Here is a 27,148-nt window from a genome sequence, read left to right as displayed (position 1 = left end):
CGGTCCATAATTATATATAGCCCCCATATAAACCGTTCTCCAGATTTGACCTCCGGAGCCTCTTGGAAGAGCAAAATTCATCCGATCCGGTTCAAATTTGGAAACCGGTGTTAGTATATGGCCGCTAACAATCATACTAAAAATTGGTCCATATCGGTCTATAGTTATATATAGCCGATCCTCAATCACACCAAAATTTGTCCATATCGGTTCTTAATCATGGTTGCCACTCGAGCCAAAAATAATCTACCAAAATTTTATTTCTATAGAAAATTTTGTTAAAATTTTATTTCCATAGGAAATTTTGTTAAAAATTCATTTCTATAGAAAATATTGTCAAAACTTTATTTCTATAGAAAATTTTGTCAAAATTTATTTTCTATAGAAAATTTTGTCCAAATTTTATTTCTATAGAAAATTTTGTAAAAATTTTATTTCTATAGAAAATTTTGTTAATTTTTTTTTCTATAGAAAATTTAAAAAAATTTTTTTTTTTCTATAGAAAATTTTGTCAAACTGATTTATATACGTATTTAATCAGTATTTTTTAATTTAATATATACCCCATATGGACTTACTTACAATTTATAAGAAGGTGTTAGGAGGTTTTAAGATACCTTGCCATCGGCAAGCTTTACCACAACCCAAGTAATTCGATTGTGGATGACAGTGTGTAGAAGAAGTTTCAATTTGTAAACATATATAATAAGGAAATACAAGTGTAACAAAAAATCCTGATAAAAATAAAAAGTGAAATTGGAAAATAAAATTTGGTTTTTACTTTTTTAAATTTCTTCATCCAAATTAACTTCCAAGGCATAACTTCTAAAGCAATGCAAAGGATCCAAAAGTTGAGTACTTCCGTCCTATGACAAGCCTATGTAAATTTCATTCGAGATCATCCAAGTTTGTACTACTTCCGGATCACAAATTGGGGATCCAAACTACTTTTTTGGAAGCTCATTGTTTGCTGGGTTATAATGTTCATAAATTAGTATTAAATGTTTGGGACACACATTTTAATATTTTTATACCCTCAACCATAGGAGGGGAAGGGGGGTTATATTAACTTTGTCTTTCCGTTTGTGACACATCGAAATATTGATCTAAGACCTCTTAAACTATATATATTCTGGGTTGTGATCAGAGTTGCCATTTTGGTCCGATCGACCCAAATTTGGTCCAAAAAATATTAATTTTTAAATTTGGTCCGATGATCGGACCACATGGAATTTGGTTGATTTTGGTCCATTTTCGTCAAATCGATCATTTTTTTCAAATTTTTCTATAGAAATAAAATTTTGACAAAATTTTCTATAGAAATAAAATTTTGACAGAATTTTCTATAGAAATAAAATATTGTTTTGTTTGTTATTGTTGGCTTCTCTTCAATCGTTATTGTTGTTTTTGATCTCAGCTTAAAGCCATACATTGACTAAACTACAAGTGTAGCTTAACCAACAAAGGAAAATTTTGACAAAATTTTCTGTAGAAATAAACAAACCAAATTTTCTATTGTACTAAAATTTTGCCAAAATAAACTTAAACAAAATTTTTGTATAGATATAAAATTATGCAAAGGTAGGGAAAAATGGGAAGAACATTTTGTAAAAATGTTATATAGAAATAAAATTTTGACAAATTTTCTATAGTAATAAAATTTTCTATAGAAATAAAATTTTGCCTAAATTTTCTATAGAAACGAAATTTTCACAGAATTTGCTAAAGAAATGAAATTTTGACAAAATTTTCTATAGAAATAAAATTTGGACAAAAATTTCTAATGAACTAAAGCTTTGACAACATTTTCCATAGAAGTAAAATTTTAACAAAATTTTCTATAGAAACTAAATTTTGACAAAATTTTCTATAGAAATACAATTTTGTGGAAATTTTCTATAGAAATAAAATTTTGTGAAAATTTTCTATAGAAATAAAATTTTGTCAAAATTTTCTACAGAAATAAAATTTGGACAAAAATTTCTATAGAAATAAAGTTTTGACAACATTTTCTATAGAAATAAAATTTTGACAAAAATTTCTATAGCAATAAAGTTTTGACAAGATTTTTTATAGAAATAAAATTTTGACAAAATCTTCTATAGAAATAAAATTTTAACAAAATTTTCTGTAGAAATACAATTTTGTGAACATTTTCTATAGAAATAGAATTTTGTGAAAATTTTCTATAGAAATAAAATTTTGTCAAAAATTTCTATAGAAATAAATACAAATAAAAATTTTGAATAGAAATATAAATTTGATAAATTTTCCTATGGAAGTAAAATTTTGGAAAAGTTTTAAATTATAATAATTTAATTTGGGAAAATAATCCGCAGGTACGAATTTTGGTCTAATTTTGGAAAAATATTGGTCCAAAATAGAAATTAATTGTGGCAATTGGTGAAATTCTGAATCGATCTAAGCATGTCCGTCCGTCTGTTTAAATGACGCTAACTTCCAAACAAGCTATCGACTTGAAACTTGTCACAAGTAGTTGTTATTGATGTAAGTTAAGCAATTGCTTAATTTTTTGTGGAAAAGAAAAACAAACTTAAAAAATAATTTCCCTTTTTTCGAATTTTCTCCTACTGTGTGGCGGCGTTAGCGGTAGTAAGTGTAGCTTTGCTTGTTACCTCCTACTTTTGTGTTTTAATGTGGCGTCTTTGTATTATTTACGAGCGCAGAACACCCCACATCATATCGTATTATAGAATTATAATTATGTGTTTTTCGTATTTCGTATGCTTTCAGTTCTTGCTTGCAGTTTTATTCCTAGGTAGCATATTATGAGTTCGCAACTAGGTTCATGAGAGAACAATGTAATGTAAACCTTCGTGTGATTATTGGTGTTTTATATGGTGTTATTGGTTGCTTAAGCTGCCCATATTTAACACAAACTTGCTCAGATCTTAAAATATACACCAAGTGTGGCCAACACTTGGTTGGTTGGTTGGGTTTTTTTTTTTGTTTTGCAGAAATTTTATTTTTTTCGAATTCGTTCTGGCGCGCTGAACGATTCAATCTAACTTTGATGGTGGTTATAGCCAATATTTTTTTATTACATGTTCGATGTTTCTTGAGTAAAAAACGGTAGGTAAGCTGTTATGATTTTTTGATGTTAGGGAAATAACATAAAAAATTAAAAAAAAACATATTAAAATTATTAGAGAAAAAATTAAAATTATTAGTAAAAAAAATTAAAATTGAAAAATTAAAAAAAAACAGCAAAATTTAAATAAAGGTATAAAAATATTAATATTTTAAAAATTTTATATATTTTTTTTTTTTACCAGAAAAATTAAAAAAATTCTTATAAATATTAAAAGACCACAACTTCGGTCACCTTTGTTCACGGTGACTTTTTGTTTTGTTTTTTATTTATGTTTTTTTTTTTTTTTGCACTTCTCCCTTCTTCTTCTTCTTGACATTCTCTTGCAGGCTTTAGTTTTTCTCATACCTTGGCTAGACTTAAAGTTAGGAATTCATCGTTTAAGAAAACCATAATGTTGTAGAAACAAAAAATAACTAACTTCACTTTGTTGTATGCTGAACAAAAGAGCGTACAAACTTAAATGACGACAATCAACAAATTAAATGAATTGGAAATAATTTGAAGGCGCTGTGTTTATCGTTTAAAATACCGGCATTGCCCTCTCACTAGTTCTCTAGATCCCGAACATGAAATGATGCGCTATTAATGTGGTAAGTTCAACAATCCGTGCCACTCACGGTTACCATTCTCTTGGAAGTATGTATATAGTATGTGTGACTGGGTAGAAAACTAATGGCAATCAACGTAAAATGTTTTACTTCTACTTTTCAACTTTAGTCGTTGTAATCATAGTCGTAGCCATCTCCTAGTTTTTGTGCTGTGGAACAGTGGTTTGAAATTTTGACAAAATTTTCTATAGAAATAAAATTTTGACATAATTTTCTATAGAAATGAAATTTTGACAAAATTTTCTATAGAAATAAAATTTTGACAAAATTTTCTATAGAAATAAAATTTTGAGAAAATATTCTACAGAAATAAAATTTTGACAAAATTTTCTATAGATAGAAAATTTAGACAAAATTTTCTATAGAAATAAAATTTTGACAAAATTGTTTATAGAAATAAAATTTTGACAAAATTTTCCATAGGAATAAAATTTTGAGAATATTATCTATAGGAATAAAATTTTGAGAAAAAACTAATGACAATCAGCGTAAATTTTTTCAACTTTTTCTTTCTTTCAACTTTAGTCAACTTTAAACTTTAGTCGTTGTAGTCATAGGCGTCGCCATCTCCATCTCTTTGTGCTGTGGAACAGTGGTTTGAAATTTTGACAAAATTTTCTATAGAAAAAAAATTTTGACATAATTTTCTATAGAAATGAAATTTTGACAAATTTTCCATAGAAATAAAATTTTTTTTTTGACAAAATTTTCTATAGAAATTAAATTTTAACAAAATTTTCTATAGAAATAAAATTTTGACAAAATTGTTTATGGAAATAAAATTTTGACAAAATTTTCCATAGGAATAAAATGTTGAGAAAATTATCTATAGGAATAAAATTTTGAGAAAATTATCTATAGAAAATTGTGACAAAATTTTCTATAGAAACAAAATTTTGAGAAAATTTTCAATAGAAAGAAATTTTTGGCAAATTTTATATAGAAATAAAATTTTGGCAAAATTTTTTATAGAAATAAAATTTTATTGTTGTTTTTGATCTCAGCTTAAAGCCATGCATTGACTAAACTACAAGTGTAGCTTAACCAACAGAGGAAAAGTATGCTTGTCAAATTTATTTGGGCAAAGCCCTATAGACTGCAAGATGGTTGGATGTACAGCTGAATTACCACATTCCTCATCAGCATCCTCTACTTGCAGCAAAACTATCAACCAATTATCAGAATAAATTCGGGTAATTCACTCAACCCAAAGTGAACTACACTTGAAAAACTACACTTGTCAAATTTATTTGGGCGTTGCCCAAGAATACTTTTCCTCTGTTGGTTAAGCTACACTTGTAGTTTAGTCAATGCATGGCTTTAAGATCAAAAACAACAATAACGATTGAAGAGAAGCCAACAATAACAAACAAAACGAATGAAGATAGAGGAAGCACGCTCAAAAACAAACCCAGCCAAATACATTCAAATCGATGATTTGAGTTTGGCAAAGGAAAAGAGATATGCTGGCAAATTTGTTTAGGCAGTAGCCGACTATCAAACCCTTTTTCGGGAGGTTCAAGTGTAGTTCACTTTGGGTTGAGTGAATTACCCGAATTTATTCTGATAATTGGTTGATAGTTTTGCTGCAAGTAGAGGATGCTGATGAGGAATGTGGCTAATTCCGAAACAGCTGTACATCCAACCATCTTGCAGTCTATAGGGCTTTGCCCAAATAAATTTGACAAGCATACTTTTCCTCTGTTGGTTAAGCTACACTTGTAGTTTAGTCAATGCATGGCTTTAAGCTGAGATCAAAAACAACAATAACGATTGAAGAGAAGCCAACGATAACAAACAAAACGAAATAAAATTTTGACAAAATTTTCTATAGAAATAACATTTTGAGAAAATTTTCTATAGAAATAAAATGTTGACAAAATTTTCTATAGAAATAAAATTTTGACAAATTTTTTTATAGAACTAAAATGTTGACACAAGTTTCTATAGGAATACAATTTTGACAGAATCTTCTATAGAAATAAAATTTTGAGAAAATTTTCTATAGACATAAAATTTAGACAAAATTTTCTATTGGAATAAAATGTTGACAAAATTTTCTATTGAAATAAAATTTTGACAAAATTTTCTATTGAAATAAAATCTTGACAAAATTTTCTATAGATAGAAAATTTAGACAAAATTTTCTATAGAAAGAAATTTTTGACAATTTGTCCTTAATATTGTGTAGTTGTGTATCCCAAAATTAAGGGTGCATAATCTTTCATATTAGATCATAATGTTTAAGGGTAGATTTTTAAAGAAACAATAATATTCTACAGAAATAAAATGTTGGCTAAATTTTCTATATAAATAAAATTTTGACAAAATTTTCTATAGAAAAAAATTTTGACAAAATTTTCTATAGATATAAAATTTTGACAAAATTTTCTATAGATATAAAATTTTGACAAAATTTTCTATAGATATAAAATTTTCAGAAAATTTTCTATAGAAATAAAAAATTGACAAAATTTTCTATAGAAATAAAATGTTGACAAAATTTTTTATAGAAATAAAATTTTCTATTGAAATAAAATTTTGACATCATTTTCTAAAGAAATGAAATTTTGCAAAATTGTCTATAGAAATAATTTTTTTTCTATTTAAATAAAATGGTGACAAAATTTTATGTATAAATAAAATTTAAACAAAAATTTAGTATAGAAAAAAATTTACAAAACTTGCGAGAAAAATAAAATTTTGACTAAATTTTCTATAGAAAAAAAATTGACAACATTTTCCATAGAAAAACAATTTGGACAACAGTTTCCATAGAAATAAAATTTTGGCAAAATTTTCTATAGAAATAAAATTTTGACAAAATTTTCTACTGAAATAGAATTTTGACAAAATTTTCTATAGAAATAAAATTTTGACAAAATTTTCTATAGAAATAAAATTTTAACAAAATTTTCTATAGCAATAACATTTTGACAAAATTTTCTATAGAAATAAAATTTTGAGAAAATATTCTATAGAAATAAAATGTTGACAAAATTTATATAGAAATAAAATTTTGACAATTTGTCCTTAATATTGTGTTAGTTGCGTATCCCAAAATTAATCTTTCATATTAGATCATAAATTTTTAGGGTAGATTTTTAAAGAAACAATAATTTTCTACTGAAATAAAATTTTGACAAAATTTTCTACTGAAATAAAATTTTGACAAAATTTTCTTTAGAAATAAAATTTTGAGAACATTTTCTATAGAAATAAAATTTTGACAAAATTTTCGATAGAAATAAAATTTTGACAAAATTTTCTATAGAAATAAAATTTTGACAAAATTTTCTATAGAAATAAAATTTTGACAAAATTTTCTATAGAAATAAAATTTTGACAAAATTTTCTATTGAAATAAAATTTTGACAAAATTTTCTATAGAAATAAAATTTTGACAAAATTTTCTATAGAAATAAAATTTTGACCAAATTTTCTATAAAAATAAAATTTTGACAAAATACTCTATTGAAATAAAATTTTGACAAAATTTTCTATAGAAATAAAATTTTGACAAAATTTTCTATAGAAATAAAATTTTCACAAAATTTTCTATAGAAATTAAATTTTCACAAAATTTTCTAATGAAATAAAATTTTGACAAAATTTTCTATAAAAATAAAATTTTGACAAAATACTCTATTGAAATAAAATTTTGACAAAATTTTCTATAGAAATAAAATTTTCACAAAATTTTCTATAGAAATAAAATTTTCACAAAATTTTCTATAGAAATTAAATTTTCACAAAATTTTCTATTGAAATAAAATTTTGACAAAATTTTCTATAGAAATAAAATTTTGACAAAATTTTCTATAGAAATAAAATTTTGACCAAATGTTCTATAAAAATAAAATTTTGACAAAATACTCTATTGAAATAAAATTTTGACAAAATTTTCGATAGAAATAAAATTTTGACAAAATTTTCTATAGAAATAAAATTTTGACAAAATTTTCTATAGAAATAAAATTTTGACAAAATTTTCTATTGAAATAAAATTTTGACAAAATTTTCTATAGAAATAAAATTTTGACAAAATTTTCTATAGAAATAAAATTTTGACAAAATTTTCTATAGAAATAAAATTTTGACAAAATTTTCTATAAAAATAAAATTTTGACAAAATACTCTATTGAAATAAAATTTTGACAAAATTTTCTATAGAAATAAAATTTTCACAAAATTTTCTATAGAAATTAAATTTTCACAAAATTTTCTAATGAAATAAAATTTTGACAAAATTTTCAATAGAAATAAAATTTTGAGAAAATTTTCAATAGAAATAAAATTTTGGAAAATTGTATATAGAAATAAAACTTTGGCAAAATTTTCTGTAGATATAGAATTTTGACAAAATTTTCTATAGATTTTGAGAAATTTTTCTACAAAAATAAAATGTTGACAAAATTTTCTATAGAAATAAAATTTTGACAAATTTTTTTATAGAAATAAAATTTTGACAAAAGTTTCTGTAGGAATTTTGACAGAATCTTCTATAGAAATATAATTTTGACAACATTTTCTATAGAAATAAAATTTAGAGAAAATTTTTCGTCTTTGGTTTACTTTGTGTTTGGGATTAAGAAAGCGGTTTTACTCTATTATAATTTATATTTTTAATCTGACATTTGTTTGTGCCTGAGTAGCTTTATTAATTTATCGCAAAATGATAGTGAAAAATTCGATAAACGACATCGGTAGCCTAAATTTAAATTGATTGATCCTAGCAATCCCGAGTACATGTTAAATACATTTGAGTTGAAGTGCCAATAAAAATATTACCAACCAAAATTTAATTTTTCGTTTAGCTCCTTACGAAATTCTACTCTGAAACAAATATTGTCGTAAGGCCAAAGATATCGCCCCTTAAAATACGAAGGCGAATTGTGCTTAGCATAGAAGATACGTTTCTATGCTACAGATTTTTTCCTTGACCAAAAGACGATACAATTTTCAACGAAGTTGCTTTGTCTTTAAGAGAAGGAAGGTCAACATTTTAAATAAACGCTTTTCTGTTTTGTTTTGATTTTAGGGCCTGTATCCTCGGATTAATTTTACAGAGCCTAGATACTAAGCTAAACTGCTCCCTGGCAAATGGCAATACCAAAATCGTTAAAAGGAATACAATCTTTTTTTGTGTTTATGGTTTTTTGTTTTAAAGCTTTATTTCTCTTAAAGATTTGTTCAAAATATATTTCCGTTGCTAATTTTTTTTTTTATTTTATTTTGGTAAATCTTGTATCAATGTGCCACGTAATTAAGCTGGAAAATCAGTCGTGATGAAGCTTTATGAAATGTTTCGTTTCGGATGACGACTCTACTGCCGCCTCTAACCATAATAAGTAAAGTTGTTTATGATTTCATTTTGAAACACCTTAAGCTGTTTTTCATTTTAGAAATTTCAATAAAAAAAAAAAAAAATAACAAAAAACATCCATACTTTGTTCTGCTTTTCCACCATATTTGTGCATTTGTTGTTGTTTTTGTTTTGCTCCTCGTTTCAATTGCTTTCTTCTCCAGCCATATCTGATGATGTTTTTCACCGTGATGTGTTTTTTTTTTAGATTTTTACTTTTATTTTTTTCCTCTTGCTTAAAAGCTCTGTTTATTTTTGTTTGCCATGGTATCGTAAGTACGATGATTACTTACTTGGGTTTAAATGCCAAGTTCTTTTTTTTTTTCTTTATTTATTTCCATGTTTTTTTTTCTCGGTTCTCTTTAGCCCAGGCATTTGACGATTACAATCTTATAATCTCTCGTTTTATGTTGAATTTAATTTGTGCTGTTGCCTGTTTTAATATTAGTTATGGTGTTAAATATGTTTAGATTCGTTACCACCTCTCCAAGGAAAGGAACAAGTTTATTTCGGATACAACACCGGTGAGCTATAGAGAGAATATAGCACCTGCATAGGTTAATAGATTTATTTTCTATTGTAAATTTAATGAAAATGTTGTATGTTTTGCTTCGAAATGTAAGAGTCTCAAATAAGCCATTAGAAGATAGCCTTGACAAAAAAACAATCCACAAGCAGTGGATCAATAGCCGGAGACATATACCCTGATGATGGTATATGACGATTTTTTTTAAATTTATTTTTGTAAATTAAATTAAATTTAATTAAATACAGTTTGATTAAGCGAAATTAAATTTATTCAATGCTATACTGATGACCGTCAGCTCCAACTTTCCTCTCCCGGTTTTAATTCTTCATTAACACAAAATTTGTAAGGTCAATTCATCATACATTAAAAAAAATTCTGACCTTCTCTTAAGAATTTTGGTATTGTTTCTTTAAAAATCTACCCTAAAAAAATTATGATCTAATATGCAAGATTTTGCAACCTAAATTTTAGGATACGCAATTAACACAATATTAAGGACAAATTATCAACATTTTATTTCTATAGAAAATTTTGTCAAAATTTTATTTTAATAGAAAATTTTGTAAAATTTTTTTTCTATAGAAAATTTTGTCAAAATTTTATTTCTATAGAAAATTTTGTCAAAATTTTATTTCTATAGAAAATTTTGTCAAAATTTTATTTCTATAGAAAATTTTGCCAAAATTTTATTTCTATAGAAAATTTTGTAAAAATTCTATTTCTATAGAAAATGTTGTAAAAATTCTATTTCCGTAGAAAATTTTGCCAAAATTCTATTTCTATAGAAAATTTTGTTAAAAGTTTATTTCTATAGAAAATTTTGTCAAAATTTTATTTCTATAGAAAATTTTATCAAAATTCTATTTCCATAGATATTTTTGTCAAAATTCTATTTCCATTAAAAATTTTGTTAAAATCGGCTCAAATTTGTGAAAATTAAAATTAATAATAAATTTTATCTCTATAGAAGATATTGTCAAAATTTTATCTCTATTTCTATGGAAAATTTTGTCAAAATTTTATTTCTATAGAAATTTTTTTCAAAATGTTATTTCTACAGAAAATGTTTTCAACATTTTATTTCTATAGAAAATTTTGTCAAAATTTTATTTTAGTAAAAAATTTTGTAAAAATTCTATTTCCATAGAAAAAGTTGTAAACATTTTATTTCTATAGAAAATTTTGTCAAAATTTTATTTCTACAGGAAATTTTGCCAACATTTTATGTCTATAGAAAATTTTGTCAAAATTTTATTTCTATAGAAAATTTTGTCAAAATTCTATTTCTATAGAAAATTTTGTCAAAATTTTATTTCTATAGACAATTTTGTTAAAATGTTATTTCTATAGAAAATTTTTCAAAATTTTATTTCCAGAGAAAATTTTGCCAAAATTTTATTTCCACAGAAAATTTGGCCAAAATTTTATTTTTATAGAAAATGTTGTCAAAATTTTATTTCTATAGAAAATTTTGTCAAAATTTTATTTCTATAGAAAATTTTGTCAACATTTTATTTCTATAGAAAATTTTGTCAACATTTTATTTCTATGGAAAATTTTGTAAAAATTCTATTTCCATAGAAAATGTAAAAATTTTATTTCTATAGAAAATTTTGTCAAAATTTTATTTCTACAGGAAATTTTGTCAAAATTTTATTTCTATAGAAAATTTTGTCAAAATTGTATATCTATAGAAAATTTTGTCAAAATTTTATTTGTATAGAAAATTTTGTCAAAATTTTATTTGTGTAGAGAATTTTGTCAAAAGTTTATTTCTATAGAAAATTTTGTCAAAATTTTATTTCTATAGAAAATTTTGTCAAAATTTTATTTCTATAGAAAATTTTGTCAAAATTCTATTTCCATAGAAAATTTTGTCCAAATTTTATTTCTATAGAAAATTTTGTCAACATTTTATTTCTATTTCCATAGAAAATTTCTTCAAAATTTATTTTCAATAAAAAATTTTATCAAAATTCTATTTCTATTGAAAATGTTGTCAAAATTTTATTTCTATAGACAATTTTGTCAAAGTTTTATTTCTCCTCCTTTGGCGAAATTTTGAAATTTTTGGCAAAATTTTATCTCTATTTCTATAGAAAATTTTGTCAAAATTTTATTCCTATAGAAATTTGTTTCAAAATTTTATTTCTACAGAAAATGTTGTCTACATTTTATTTCGATAGAAAATTTTGTCAAAAATGTTATTTATATAGAAAATTTTGTAAAAATTTGATTTCTATAGAAAATTTTGTTAAAATTTTATTTCTAAAGAAAATTTTGTAAAAATTCTATTTCAGTAGAAAAAGTTGTACAAATTTTATTTCTATAGAAAATTTTGTCAACATTTTTTTTCTACAGGAAATTTTGCCAAAATTTTATTTCTATAGAAAATTTTATCAAAATTTTATTTCTATAGAAAATTTTGTCAAAATTCTATTTCTATAGAAAATTTTGTCAAAATTTTATTTCCACAGAAAATTTTCGAAAATTTTATTTCTACAGAAAATTTTTCCAAAATTTTATTTCTACAGAAAATTTTTCGAAAATTTTATTTCTACAGAAAATTTTTCCAAACATTTATTTCTACAGAAAATTTTTCCAAAATTTTATTTCTATAGAAAATTTTGTCAAAATTTTATTTCTATAGAAAATTTTGTCAAAATTTTATTTCTATAGAAAATTTTGTCAAAATTTTATTTCTATAGAAAATTTTGTAAAAATTTTATTTCTATAGAAAAATTTGTCAAAATTTTATTTCTATAGAAAATTTTGTCACAATTTTATTTCTATAGAAAAGTTTGTCAAAATTCTATTTCTATAGAAAATTGTGTCAAAATGTTATTTCTATAGAAAATTTTGTCAAAATTTATTTTCTATAGAAAATTTTATCAAAATTTTATTTCTATAGGAAATTTTGTCAAAATTTTATTTCTATAGGAAATTTTGTCAAAATTTATTTTCTATAGAAAATTTTGTCAAAATTTTAATTCTATAGAAAATATTGCAAAAATTTTATTTCTATAGAAAATTTTTTCAAAATTTATTTCTATAGAAAAATTTGTCAAAATTTGTCAAAATTTTATTTCTACAGGAAATTTAGCCAAAATTTTATTTCTAAAGAAAATTTTGTCAAAATTTTATTTCTATAGAAAATTTTGTCAAAATTTTATTTCTATAGAAAATTTTGTCAAAATTTTATTTCTATAGGAAATTTTGTCAAAATTTATTTTCTATAGAAAATTTTGTCAAAATTTTAATTCTATAGAAAATATTGCAAAAATTTTATTTCTATAGAAAATTTTTTCAAAATTTATTTCTATAGAAAAATTTGTCAAAATTTGTCAAAATTTTATTTCTACAGGAAATTTAGCCAAAATTTTATTTCTAAAGAAAATTTTGTCAAAATTTTATTTCTATAGAAAATTTTGTCAAAATTTTATTTCTATAGAAAATTTTGTCAAAATTTATTTCTATAGAAAAATTTGTCAAAATTTTATTTCTACAGGAAATTTAGCCAAAATTTTATTTCTATAGAAAATTTTGTCAAAATTTTATTTCTATAGAAAATTTTGTCAAAATTCTATTTTTATAGAAAATTTCGTCAAAATTTTATTTCTATAGAAAATTTTGTCAAAATTTTATTTCTATAGAAAATTTTGTCAAAATTTTATTTCTATAGAAAATTTTATCAAAATTCTATTTCCATAGAAAATTTTGTCAAAATTCTAGTTCCATAAAAAATTTTGTTAAAATCGGCTCAAATTTGTGAAAATTAAAATTAATAACATTTGCCTTACTCTTAAGTCATACGACGTGAACGGAGACACATAGATTTCAAAAGTTCGTTTCTTAAATTTAACAAGAAAAAAAAAATTATTCCAAAGACAAGATTGTGATCTTTCTTTTAATTAGAATAAAATTATTTTAAAGAAATCTGTCCTTAATATTGTGTAATTTGATTGATTTTAGGACTCTTCACATTCATAATAAATATCAATATTTTTCAGTGTATGACAAGCAAAATATCTTTAGGATTTCTTTTGCATAAATCGGACTTTTTCCACACAATATTTTTGTTGACCCCTTAACTGTTGCCACATCATTGCCTTAATTTCTTTCACCAAAAATAGCCCTGTTTGTTTACTGCTTTCATTTTCAACTTTGGGATTTCTTTTTAGGACTTTTGTTTCCCGCCCACAGTTAGTGTGGTTCCAAAGTAAACTTCCTTAGTTCCAGCCTTACCTGTTTCATCTCCTCCATTGTTTCCGGATGCGGGGGTATAGTAGTCGTAAATTATTTCTAATACACATTGCGTTCCAAATTTATTGTTTGCATTGTGGCTGCCTCGTGGCGGTTGTCCAGTCTCCTGAGTCCTTCATTCTACGACTACCGCCTCTGCAGGGAATGTGGAAGGTCGTTGTGCGTTAAACATGTGTTTTCTCGTTGTCCTTTGGAGAACCGTTGCTTGTTGTGTTCATTCCAGCCAGGTGGTTATGGTAGAAACATCTAACGACATTGTTGACGATGAGCCGTAGTAATGGAAATGCGGTAGATGGTGGTTGTGGCGGCAAAGGTTCTTGCAAAAAAAGTAGCAAAGTTTTATTCCTATTGTCATTCTAGTTTCTTTTATTATAGTCTTCTATAGTGTGAGTTTTGTAAGTTTTGTGTGCTGCAATAAGGAAACTTACTTCCGATTGGGTTTGGTTTTGGCGCCTATACTTTTCGCAAAAATTTCTACACTCATGAAAATATTAAATATTGGTTGTAAATTAATTTAAAATTAAATTAAATTAAAATTAAAATTAAAATTAAAATTAAAATTAAAATTAAAGTTAAAATTAAAACTAAAGTTAAAATTAAATTTAAATTTAAAATTAGAAATAAAATTAAAATTAAAATTAAATTAAAATTAGAATTAAAAATAAAATTAAAATAAAATTCTTTATTTTGCTGAAACTGAAAAAGATCCAATAATAAACAAAATAAATCAAATTAAAATTTAAACTAAAATTAAAATTAAAATTGAATTTAAAATTAAATTTAAAATTACATTTAAAATTAAATTGAAAATTAGAAATAAAATTAAAATTAACATTAATTAAAATTAAAATTAGAATTAAAAATAAAATTAACATTAATTATAATTAAAACTAAAATTAAAACTAAATTAAATTTAAATTTAAAACTAAATTTAAAATTAAAATAAATTTGAAACTAAATTTAAAATTAAAAATAAAACTAAAATTAAAAACTCTACTAAGTTTGTCAACAATATTTTCTCCATGTGTAGTTTTATGCCAATGCCCTTCAAAAAACATAAGGTGTGACATAATACTTAAGTGGGATAGAATTCTGCACTTGCCATTTACCACAGACATAGAGTTTAAGCTAACGCATTTGGAATGAGGTCCAAAAAAAATCACACTTCAGTAAAGAAATAAAAACTCAGGCAAACTTTTCAAAGTGTCTCTAAATCACTAGGATTTGGTTGGCATGGAATAAGACGGCTGCGATTTTCATCGTTGCCCTTCTAATAGTACTACGACAAAGAATGATGTTAAATTCTGCTAAAACGCACTCTTTTTCGTTTGGTTGTTGGTGATGGTCTCCCTTCCTTGTCTTTGGAAACAAATGGTCATAACTTTCTTACTGTTGTGAAAGAATTCTACCTTCTTGTTCAACAACAAAAATAAAACTCAAGAAGAAAATCTTTTTATTAGAGAGGTATAGTTGAGTGTGTTTCTGTTATTCTCCTTCCTTTTGGTTCCATTGGTATCCTTCTGGCCATAGTTATTCCCAAGGCAGGTGACTTAGACAGCTTTGGTGACCAATCTGTGTAGAAAATGTCCGGCATTGTGGTATTGTGCGGTGAGGGAAAGTGGCTACGCAAAAAAAAAAAAAACAAAACATGGTCTCAGATTTATAGGCAATTATGTAGATTAGCAACGACAGTCTGTGTTAAAAATCTGATAGAAAATTACTTTGACTTGGTCAAAGGTGTCACCTTGAGCAAAGATTATAAATCACATGTTTATTGGTTAAACTCCACAGAAAGTCAGACGATTAATTTTGTCTGTTTCACAGCTTTAAATCTCATTACAAGTTCTTTGAAAAAAAAAAAAAAATTGAATGTAATTATGTGCATGAAATTGTTTGGGTAATTGGTATTTACCAAAAGTTTCAATGTAGTCTGGGTCTCCACAAATGTTCTACGAAAACTTGGGTTCCACCCAATTCTTTATGAAAACTTTGCCTCCCCAAATGTTCTATTAAAAATTGATCTCCATTAAAATCTTGTATGAAAACTTGATCTTTTTCTATAAAATTTTCTATGAAAACTTGGTCTCCATCAAAATTTTCTATGAAAATTTGATCACGATCAAAATTGACTATGAAAATTTGGTGTCCACACCACATTTTCTATGAAAATTTGGCCTCCACAAAACTTTCTATGAAAACTTGGTCTCCATTAAAATTTTCTATGAAAACTTGGCCTCCTTCAAAATTGTCTCCGAAAGCTTGGTCACCACCAAACATTTTCTATGAACACTTCGTCTCCACCAACATTTTTGTATAGAAATTTGGTCTCCACCAAAAATTTTCAATAGAAAATTGACGCCCATTAAATTTTCTATAAAAATTTGTCTCCACCAAAAATTTTCTATAAAAAATTGACGCCACCACATTTTCTAAGAAAACTGGGTTTCCTCCCAAATTTTTTTATGAAAACTTTGTCTCCATCAAATTTTATATAAAAATTTTAGTCTCCACCAAATTTTCTATGAAAACTTAGAATAAGATGGCTGGGATTTTCATAGTTACCTCTACCAAATTTTTTCTATGAAACCTTGGTCTCCACCAAAAAATTTTCAATTAAGTCCTCCACTAAGGTCACCACAAAAAATTTTCTATGAAAACTTGGTCTCCACCAAAAATTTTTTATGATGAATTGGTCTCCACCAAATTTACTATGAAAACTTGACCTCCACAAAATGTTCTATAAAAACTTGGTCTCCATTAAAATTATATATGAAAACTTGGCCTCCCTTAAAATTGTCTCCGAAAGCTTGGTCACCACCAACATTTTCTATGAACACTTCGTCTCCACCAAATGTTTTCTATAAAAAATTGGTCTACCAAAAATTTTCAATGAAAAATTGATGCCCATTAAATTTTCTATAAAAATTGGTCTCCACCAAAAATTTGCTATGAAAAATTGACGTTCACCACATTTTCTATGAAAATTTGACCTCCAACAAATTTTCTAGGAGAACTTGGTTTCCACCCAAAATTTTTATGAAAACTTTGTCTCCACCAAATTTTATTTAAAAACTTAGTTTCCACCAAATTTTCTATGAAACCTTGGAATAAGACAGCTGCGATTTTCATCGTTACCAAAAAATGTCCTCTGAAGGTCTCCTCCAAAAATTTTCTATTAAAACCAAAAATTTTCTATGAAAACTTGGTCTCCACCAAATATTCTATAAATTTTAATCGTCAAACATTTTCTATGTAAATTGTCCTACACCAAAATCTTTCTATGAAAACTTGGTCTCCACCAGAAAAATCTATTAAGGCCTCCACTAAAAAATTTGGTCTCCACCAAATTTTCTACGAAAACTTGGTCTACACCAAATTTTTTATGAAAACTTGGTCTACACCAAATTTTCTATGAAAACTTGGTCTCCCCCAAATTATCTATGAAAACGTGGTCTCCACCAAATTTTCTATCAAAACTCCACCAAAAATTTTCTATAAAAACTTGGACTCCACCAAAAATTTTCTATGAAAACTTGGTCACCACCAAAAATTTTCGATGAAAACTTGGTCTTCACCAAAAATTGTCTATGAAAACTTAGTCTCCTCCAAATTTTCTATGAAAACTTGGTCTGCACCAAATTTCTATTAAAACTTGGAATAAGACGGCTGTAGTTTTCATCGTTGTCTCTAAAACTTTCAATGAAAGTCTTCTCCAAAAAATATTTTATGAAGATCTCAACCACAAAATTTCTATGAAATTTCTCCACCAACAAACGTGGTCTCCACCAATTTTTCTATCAAAACTCCACCAAAAACTTTCTATAAAAACTTGGACTCCACCAAAAATTTTCTATGAAAACTTGGTATACACCAAACATTTTTTATGAAAACTTGGTATCCACCAAATTTTCTATGAAAACTTAATCTCCACTAAATTTTCTATGAAAACTTGGACTCCACCAAAAATTTTCTATGAAAACTTGGTCGTCACTAAATTTTCTATGAAAATTTGGAATAAGTCGTCTGCAATTTTCATTGTTGTCTCCACCAAAAAATTTTCTATTGAGGTCTCCACCAAAAATTTTCTATGAAGGTCTCCACCAAAAATTTTCTATGAAGGTCTACACCAAAAATATTCTATGAAGTTCTCAACCAAAAATTTTTTATGAAGGTCTCCACCAAAAATTTTCTATGAAAACTTTGTCTCCACCAAATTTTTTTATGAAAACTCTCCACCAAATTTCCTACGAAAACTTGGTCTACACCAAATTTTCTATGAAAACTTGGTCTCCCCAAATTTTCTATGAAAACTTGGTTTCCACCATATTTTCTATGAAAACTTGGTCACCACCAAATTTTCTATGAAAACTTGTTCCCCGACAAATTTTCTTTGAAAACTTGGTCTCCACAAAATTTTCTATGAAACTTGGTCTCCATCAAATTTTCTTTGAAAGCTTGGTCTCCATCAAATTTACATTGAAAACTTGCTCTACACAAAATTTTCTATGAAAACTTGCTCTACACAAAATTTTCTATGAAAACTTGGTCTCCACCAAATTTTCTTTGAAAACTTGGTCTCCACCAAATTTTCTTTGAAAACTTGGTCTACACCAAATTTTCTTTGAAAACTTGGTCTCCACCAAATATTCTGTGAAAACTTGGTCTCCACCAAATTTTCTATGAAAACTTGGTCTCCACCAAATTTTCTTTGAAAATTTGGTCTCCACCTAATTTTCTATGAAAACTTGGTCTCCCCCAAATTTTCTATTAAAACTTGGTTTCCACCATATTTTCTATGAAAACTTGGTCACCACCAAATTTTCTATGAAAACTTGTTCCCCGACACATTTTCTATGAAAACTTGGTCTCCACCAAATTTTCTATTAAACTTGGTCTCCATCAAATTTTCTTTGAAAACTTTGTCTCCACCAAATTTTCTATGAAAACTTGTTCCCCGACAAATTTTCTATGAAAACTTGGTCTCCACCAAATTTTCTTTGAAAACTTGGTCTCCACCAAATTTTCTATGAAAACTTGTTCCCCGACAAATTTTCTATGAAAACTTGGTCTCCACCAAATTTTCTTTGAAAACTTGGTCTCCACCTAATTTTCTTTGAAAAATTGGTCTCCACAAAATTTTCTATGAAAACTTGTTTCCCGATAAATTTTCTATGAAAACTTGGTCTCCACCAAATTTTTTTTTTTTTGAAAACTTAGTCTCCACCAAATTTTCTGTGAAAACTTGGTCTCCATCAAATTTTCTTTAAAAACTTGGTATCCACCAAATTTTATATGAAAACTTGGTCTCCATCAAATTTTCTATGAAAACTTCGTCTCCATCAAATTTTCTTTGAAAACTTGGTCTCCACCAAATTTTCTTTGAAAACTTGGTATACACCAAATTTTCTATGAAATCTTGTTCTCCACCAAATTTTCTATGAAAACTTGATCTCCACCAAAGTTTCTATGGATACTTGACCTCCACCAAAGTTTCTATAGAAACTTAGTCTCCACCAAAATTGTCTATGAAAATTTTGTCTCCACCAAAACTTTTCTGTATTGTAAACAAAAATGTTCTGAAAACTTAGTCTCTACCAAAGTTTCTCTTGGTTGGTTTAGAAAAATTACTTTAATTTCTAATTTCCATAAATAATTTTTCTAAATCTGTCTTCATGTCACAACACTGTGACGAAATCACTACTGCTATTGATGGTTAATAGGATTGCTTGATTGGATATTTCTTTATTTTCACAATGAATGGTATAAAGCTTCCGTTAAGATGCATTAGAGAAGACGTACAACTAATGTTCATGGCCGCAGAGCATTAGGTCAAGCCACCTCAGAAGATTACTTCATATGTTCGAGCGGCATTTTAGACATTTTATACAAGAGAAACCATTAGGTTAAGTCCACTGGCCGTTAGATAGCCATTCCGTCAATCTTTGAAGTTTGCAAACACTAAGGATGAGGGAAAGGTTGAGGAAACCGGCCAGCAATTGCAATCTTAAGTACTTAAAAGCAGTAATTTTTCATTTTGCAAGAACTTTGTGCTCTATAGGTACGGGTTGAATATGGCCCACAAGAGAACAGAAGGATGACGAGCTATGCCTTTATCCATACTAGCCATCCATCGGACAAAGCAGAGTCAACCCATCAATTGTCCATCCATCCACCCATTTGATTCTAAAGTCTTATGCATTTTGTATCCCATCCATAGCATACCATCCCCTGAAACACCCATAACATCCATCCATCCATCCATCCACTAGCCATCGGTTCACATATGTGCCCGAGAACTCAACTCACTCAACTGCAATCAGTAGACAATCGGACAATCCATCCATTATTCCTGTGGACGACGGTAAGCTCTTACATCTTCAAATGGATTTCTTTTCTTCTGAGTTTTATTTTTATTTCTTCAATTTTTTTTGTGTTCGCTTCTCTCTACTGTTCTTCCTGTTGTGGGCAAGTTACAAACTCGGGCAAAAAAGTTATTTGTATCGAAGGAATTTAGTCATCATCGAAAACCGTAAAACGTTCAAGACAGAATGCACCACAAGAAACATTAAATGAAGATGGTACAGTTAAGAAAATTTCAAAAAAGAGGTTCAGTTATCTGTGGAGTTACTTAATATTGGCGTTACCCCTGTATGGCTACGAGGGTCGGCACAGAAAGTATTTGTAATAAAATTATTATAACTTCTTTTTTCCATCGTACCCTTCTTTTATTCCAAAAACGCTATGGCCCTAATGAATTTCCTAATTTGTTTCCACTCCCTGCTTTCCAGCTGGATCAAATCGCGAATCATCTTTCCACCGATTAACTCTTTGTTTAGTAAAGGTAGAACAGTGACAAAGGTAGCGTTCCACAATGTCGCCATCTTCAAAAAACGCCCTACATGTACCACCCTCTGTTTCTCCCATTCGGGGCAGATGTGTTCTCAATTCAAAGTATCCGGTCATTATTCCCACAGTTCTCCATATTGGCGTCCTACTTTCCTTGAGTAGTTCTACAGTCTTTTTCTTGTCTGGGTCTTCCAATACTATTTTCGTCGCCCTTCTGACCGTTGAATTAGTCCACATCGAGTACCTCCCCTGCCCACTCATTCAACCCGGCCTATATTGCTCCTATTGGCTTGCATTTTCCAAGTTGACTTCCCGATGTGTCCTAGCTCTTATCGCCAATTCATTTACCTTCACCTTTTCCTCTTATTCCCGACAAAACTTGGGCCTGCTTCATTCTCTGATTGTGGCTGTGTATCAGACATTGATCGGCTCCAACGCATTACTCCAGTTCGATACAAAACTCCTGGGATCGGATATTCGGATTTGCCGTCTATGTTGAGCCATAACCAGGGTAGGTTAGGTTGAAAAGACGATTCAGGTGGCCATGTCTCATGTCTGCAGACATACATCTAAGCCAGTATTCGGCTCGTTATGCGAAACTATGTGTCCCTGCAGAATTCCCTAATTTGTTTCAAGTTCAGGAACTCCAAGCTGCGCTAGATCACGAATCACCTCTTCACCGATAGGGCTAACTATTTGCCTGTTAAGGCAGAGCAGTGACAAAGGTAGTGCTCCAAGGTCTCAACATCCCCAAAACATGCTTTATATTAGATAATACATCAGGTACACCGGTACCATCTGGTGTACTAGTTATTTACTCGTATTTTTGAGAAGTTCTACAGTTTTTTTTATCAGAGTCACCCCATAGTATTTTCGTCGCTCTTCCGACCATTGCATTGGTTCACATATCTTTATGTGTCTCCCGCGCCCATTCATCCAACTCGGTTCGCATTGCCTCTATTGGCTTTACGTCCCAGGTACCATCTGGTGTACTAGTTATTTACTCGTATTTTTGAGAAGTTCTACAGTTTTTTATCAGAGTCACCCCATAGTATTTTCGTCGCTCTTCCGACCATTGCATTGGTTCACATCTCTTTATGTGTCTCCCGCGCCTATTCATCCAACTCGATTGGCATTGCCTTTATTGGCTTTACGTTCTCTAAGTTCACTTCCATATGTGTCCAAGCTTTTGTCGCAAGTTGATTAGCCTTTCCGTTTTCTCATATTCCGACATGTCCCGGAACCCATACGATGCAGATTCCAACGTATTCCCTTCATTGCCCTCCGGCAATCTGTGAAACTGTCCATGATTTGTGAGCTCGTGTTATTTCCCAGCCATTTAACATATTCTGTATTGTATTCGGAGTAGGATCTGCTTGTCTGGGTGTTCAACATATACGTCCAGGCTCGTCCTCTCACCCATCTTCGATCCATCGGTGTAGCAGTTATTTTCTTCTGGTATCTATTCGGCGATCCCATTCTCCCTGGGGACCACTTCAGGATTGTGCTATGGTAATGGGAATATAATCTCGTTGACTGGGTCCTCTACATATACGCCCAGTTCCGTCCTCTCACCCATCTTCGATCCATCGGTGCAACAGTTATTTCCCTTTGGTATCATTCTGTGTTCCCATTCTCCCAAGGGTCCAAATCAGGATTCTGCTGTGGTCCTGTAATCGAAATAGTATAGCGGTTTCTGGGTCTTCCACATATATATCCAGTCCAGTCCTCTCACCTATCTTCTATGCATCGGAGAAATTGTTACTTCCCTCTGGTATCTATCCTTGGATCCCATACTCCCAGGATACCACATCACGATTGTGCTGTGGTCCGGTAACCAGAATAGGATATCGGTTTCTGGGTTCTCCACATATAAGCCCAATCCCGTCCTCTTAGCCATTTTCGATCCATCGATGTAGCAGTCTCGTCCTCTCACCCATTTACGATCCATTGGTGTGGCAGTGATTTCCCTCTTGTATCTGTTCTGGGTCCTTTTCGAACGGGGGACTACATAAGGATTGTGCTTTGGTCTGGTAATCGGAATAGAATCGGGGTAACTGGACCCTCTACATATACGCCCAGTACCGTCCTCTCACCCATCTTCGATCCATCGGTGTAAGAGTTATTTCCCTCTGGCATCTATTCTGCGATCACATTCTCCCAGGGGACCAAATCAGGATTCTGCTGTGTTCCTGTAATCGAAATAGTATAGCGGTTTCTGGGTCTTCCACATATATCTCCAGTCCAGTCCTCTCACCTATCTTCTATGCATCGGAGAAATTGTTATTTCCCTCTGGTATCTATCCTTGGATCCCATACCGCCAGGATACACATCACGTTTGTGCTGTGTTCCGGTAACCGGAATAGGATATCGGTTTCTGGGTTCTCCACAAATAAGCCCAGTCCCGCCCTCTTAGCCATTTTAGATCCATCGGTGTAGCAGTCTCGTCCTCTCACCCATCTTCGATCCATTGGTGTAGCAGTGATTTCCCTCTTGTATCTGTTCTGGGGTCCTTTTCGAACGGGGGACTTCATAAGGATTGTGCTATGGTCCGGTAGTCGGAATAGAATCGGGGTAACTGGGCCCTCTACATAACAGGTTGGCTGATAAGTCCCCGGTCTGACACATAGATGGCGTCGCTAGTATTAAATTCATATTATTTTTATATAGTACCAACCTTCAAATGATTCGTGTCAAAATTTGACGTCTGTAAGTCAGTTAGTTTTTGAGATAGAGCGTCTTTTGTGAAGCAACTTTTGTTATTGTGAAAAAAATGGAAAAAAAGGATTTTCGTGTTTTGATAAAATACTGTTTTCTGAAGGGAAAAAATACGGTGGAAGCAAAAACTTGGCTCGATATTGAGTTTCTGGACTCTGCTCCAGGGAAATCAACAATAATTCATTGGTATGCAAAATTCAAGCGTGGTGAAATGAGCACGGAGGACGGTGAAAGCAGTGGACGACCCAAAAAGGTGGTTACCGACGAAAACATCAAAAAAATCCACAAAATGATTTTGAATGACCGTAAAATGAAGTTGATCGAGATAGCAGAGGCCTTAAAGATATCAAAGGAACGTGTTGGTCATATCATTCATCAATATTTGGATATGCGGAAGATCTGTGCAAAATGGGTGCCGCGCGAGCTCACATTTGACCAAAAACAACAACGTGTTGATAATTTCTGAACGGTGTATGCAGCTGTTAACTCGTAATACACCCGAGTTTTTCCGTCGATATGTGACAATGGATGAAACATGGCTCCATCACAACACTTCTGAGTCCAATCGACAGTCGGCTGAGTGGACAGCGACCGGTGAACCGTCTCCGAAGCGTGGAAAGACTCAAAAGACCGCTGGCAAAGTAATGGCCTCTGTTTTTTTTGGGATGCGCATGGAATAATTTTTATCGATTATCTTGAGAAGGAAAAAACCATCAACAGTGACTATTATATGGCGTTATTGGAGCGTTTGAAGGTCAAAACGCGGCAAAACGGTCCCATATGAAGAAGAAAAAAGTTTTGTTCCACCAAGACAACGCACCGTGCCACAAGTCATTGAGAACGATGGCAAAACTTCATGAATTGGGCTTCGAATTGCTTCCCCACCCACCGTATTCTCCAGATCTGGCCCCCAGCGACTTTTTCTTGTTCTCAGACCTCAAAAGGATGCTCGCAGGGAAAAAATTTGCTGCAATGAAAAGGTGATCGCCGAAACTGAGGCCTATTTTGAGGCAAAACCGAAGTAGTACTACCAAAATGGTATCAAAAAATTGGAAGGTCGTTATAATCGTTGCATCGCTCTTGAAGGGAACTATGTTGAATAATAAAAACGAATTTTGACAAAAAAATGTGTTTTTCTTTGTAAGACCGACGACTTCTCAGCCAACCTGTTATACGTCCAGTACCGTCCTCTCACCCGTCTTCGATCCATCGGTGTAACAGTTATTTCCCTCTGGTATCTATTCTGCGATCCCATTTTCCCAGGGGACCAAATCAGAATTCTGCTGTGGTCCGGTAATTGGAACAGGATAGCGGTTTCTGGGTCTTCAACATATATCTCCAGTCCAGTCCTCTAACCTATCTTCTATGCATCGCAGAAATAGTTATTTCCCTCTGGCATCTATCCTTGGATCCCATACTCCCAGCATATCACATCTCGATTATGCTGTGTTCAGGTATCCGGAATAGGATGTCGGTTTCTGGGTTCTCCACATATAAGCCCTGTCCCGTCCTCTTAGCTATTTTCGATCCATCGGTGTAGCAGTTATTTTGCTCTAGTATCTATTCTGCGATCCCATTCTCCCTGGGGACAACGTCAGGATTGTGCTATGGTCCGGTAATCGGAATAGAATCTCGGTCACTGGGTTCTCCACATATAAGCCCAATCCCGTCCTCTCACCCATCTTCGATCCATCAGGGTAACAATTATTTCCTTCTGCTATCTTCGATGAATCGGTGAAATAGTTATTTCCCTCTGGGATCCCCGTCTTTCAGGACCATCCCACTTCAGGTATACGATCATGGATTGCGGTAACCATGCTGCCTTGTGTTTGCGAGGGATTGTCGTAGTAAATGAAATGAAATTGAATAATAATTATTTAGAGATCCTTTAGCGTATCATAGGCCTGAGAAAACACTTTGTAACTTCCGGAACCAATCTTCGCTTTGGTTTTTAACTAAGCTACGGCAAAAACATTTTCGATAGTAATATTTGCTCTTTTTGTTGCTTTTTCAATATCATTTGACTTCTAGTGGACATTAATTTTGGGATATGTTATTTCTCTCCTGTGTTTCATTTCATTTTACTGTTTGGTTATTTGCTTCCTAATAGCCGATGATATTGTGTTGTAGCTTAATCGGTCTTTTGGTAGAAATGTATTCAATGGTCCAGTGTCCGTTCGGCGGAGGTTTTGTTGTTGTTTTTTTTTTGTGCCAATATGGGAAGCAAAAAGGCTTGGTTTGTTGTCAGTCAGTTATGCAATAAATTGTTTTGCATTTACAAAAATATTAAATCCATGAAATGCACAACAGCAGCAGCAACGAATCATCAGAGTCATAGCTATTATACAGTGGCACAAAAAAAAAAACAATGTTCATCTGCCACATTAACAGAGTATTTGAAGTGAAATGGCCATGGGTCGCATAAACATTATGCTCATTCAGTACCAGCATAATATGCCATAATCAAACAAAAAACCAACAAAAAAACCTAGGGATCCCAACTATGAAAATAAGACCAGGGGAAAAAACTTCACCATCGTCATCATCGCCATCGTCAGCATCATCATCAGCCCCAAATGTCAGAGGCAGCCAAAGAGTTGAACCTGTATGGTAGCAATCCACCAAGCAACTAAGGACCCCATACAAATTGTTGTGTAATTAACTTTTGCTTTAGCAAATATTCAACAAAACATTTCATTGAAACTGCTGATTCTGGTGATTTTCATTGTAGTCTTGCTGCAGGCTAGCAGGGTTCTTTCTCCGTTCTTGTTGTTGTTGTTGTCGTCATCATTGTTTTGTTACTCTTTCGCATTCTCTTGAAAATTTTCAACATTCCTTTTTATGTTTCTTTTTCATTAGCTCCGGCTAACTATGGATGCATTTAACATTGTTTGTCGGTTCTTCTCCACCTCCTCCTCCTGCTTTTTTGTCGTTCTGTAATAGTGAACTCCATCACCAAAGAACTTTTACTTGGGTTGCATTGAATATTTTCCGTAATCCGAATACTATTCAGGGATCAGAGAAGAGATGGCAAAGTTTTTACTGGGCCAGACAACTCCGAACGAAGAAATAAACTGGGCCTCCTTATGGATTGGTGAAATGCGTAGCAAGTGCATGTTGCAGAAACTATTGTTTGGAAATGTTTTAATTGTCAGAAGAAGACGATGTACACTAGTTTACCAAATATCTGTAATGCGCTTTACAGACTATCAGTTATTCCGGACGGAATGTCGGTGTTTGTAAAGAATCTTACAGTCGGATCGATACGACTTGTCGGCGATGACTAAATAATCGGTAAATGTGTTATCGATCCCATAAACATGCAGCAGTATCGATTATGCCTTCTGACTTAACTTATAATGTGCACAATATATGGGATATGTTCGACACGAGCACTGTCGTCCGGAATAACTGATAGTCTGTAAAGCGCATAAAAACTGGATTGGATGTTAAACTAATGACGAAAGATTCATGGACTGTGCCATCACTTTTCCCAGAATGTGTGGAAGAAATATATTTCCTTTTTCCCTTGGAACAGTCATCAATAGCCAGATCGAAGAAGTGCTATCAGAAAATATCTCACAGAGTCCAGCCGGCTTGTCTAGGAATAACCGGAGAAATGAGTCTCACGTTTAAACGGACATTGGTCGATATGTATTGCAACCAACTTTAGATTGTTCCCAATTCTAAATCGCTCGTCTGT

At 30.2% G+C, this 27,148-nt stretch overlaps 1 protein-coding gene across 1 annotated transcript in view; it reads left to right on the top strand.

The window, feature by feature from the left end:
- The window catches only part of LOC142225197 (uncharacterized), a 1,012,757-nt gene that overhangs the window by 253,344 nt on the left and 732,265 nt on the right, over nucleotides 1–27,148 (top strand). The gene's annotated exons all lie outside the window — the stretch shown is intronic.

The sequence above is a fragment of the Haematobia irritans genome, chromosome 2 (genome assembly GCF_050003625.1).
Source record: "Haematobia irritans isolate KBUSLIRL chromosome 2, ASM5000362v1, whole genome shotgun sequence".
Classification (NCBI taxonomy): Eukaryota; Metazoa; Arthropoda; class Insecta; order Diptera; family Muscidae; genus Haematobia; species Haematobia irritans.
The sequence above is the reverse complement of the archived record's forward strand: the minus strand, read 5'-3'. Positions and strand labels throughout refer to the sequence as shown.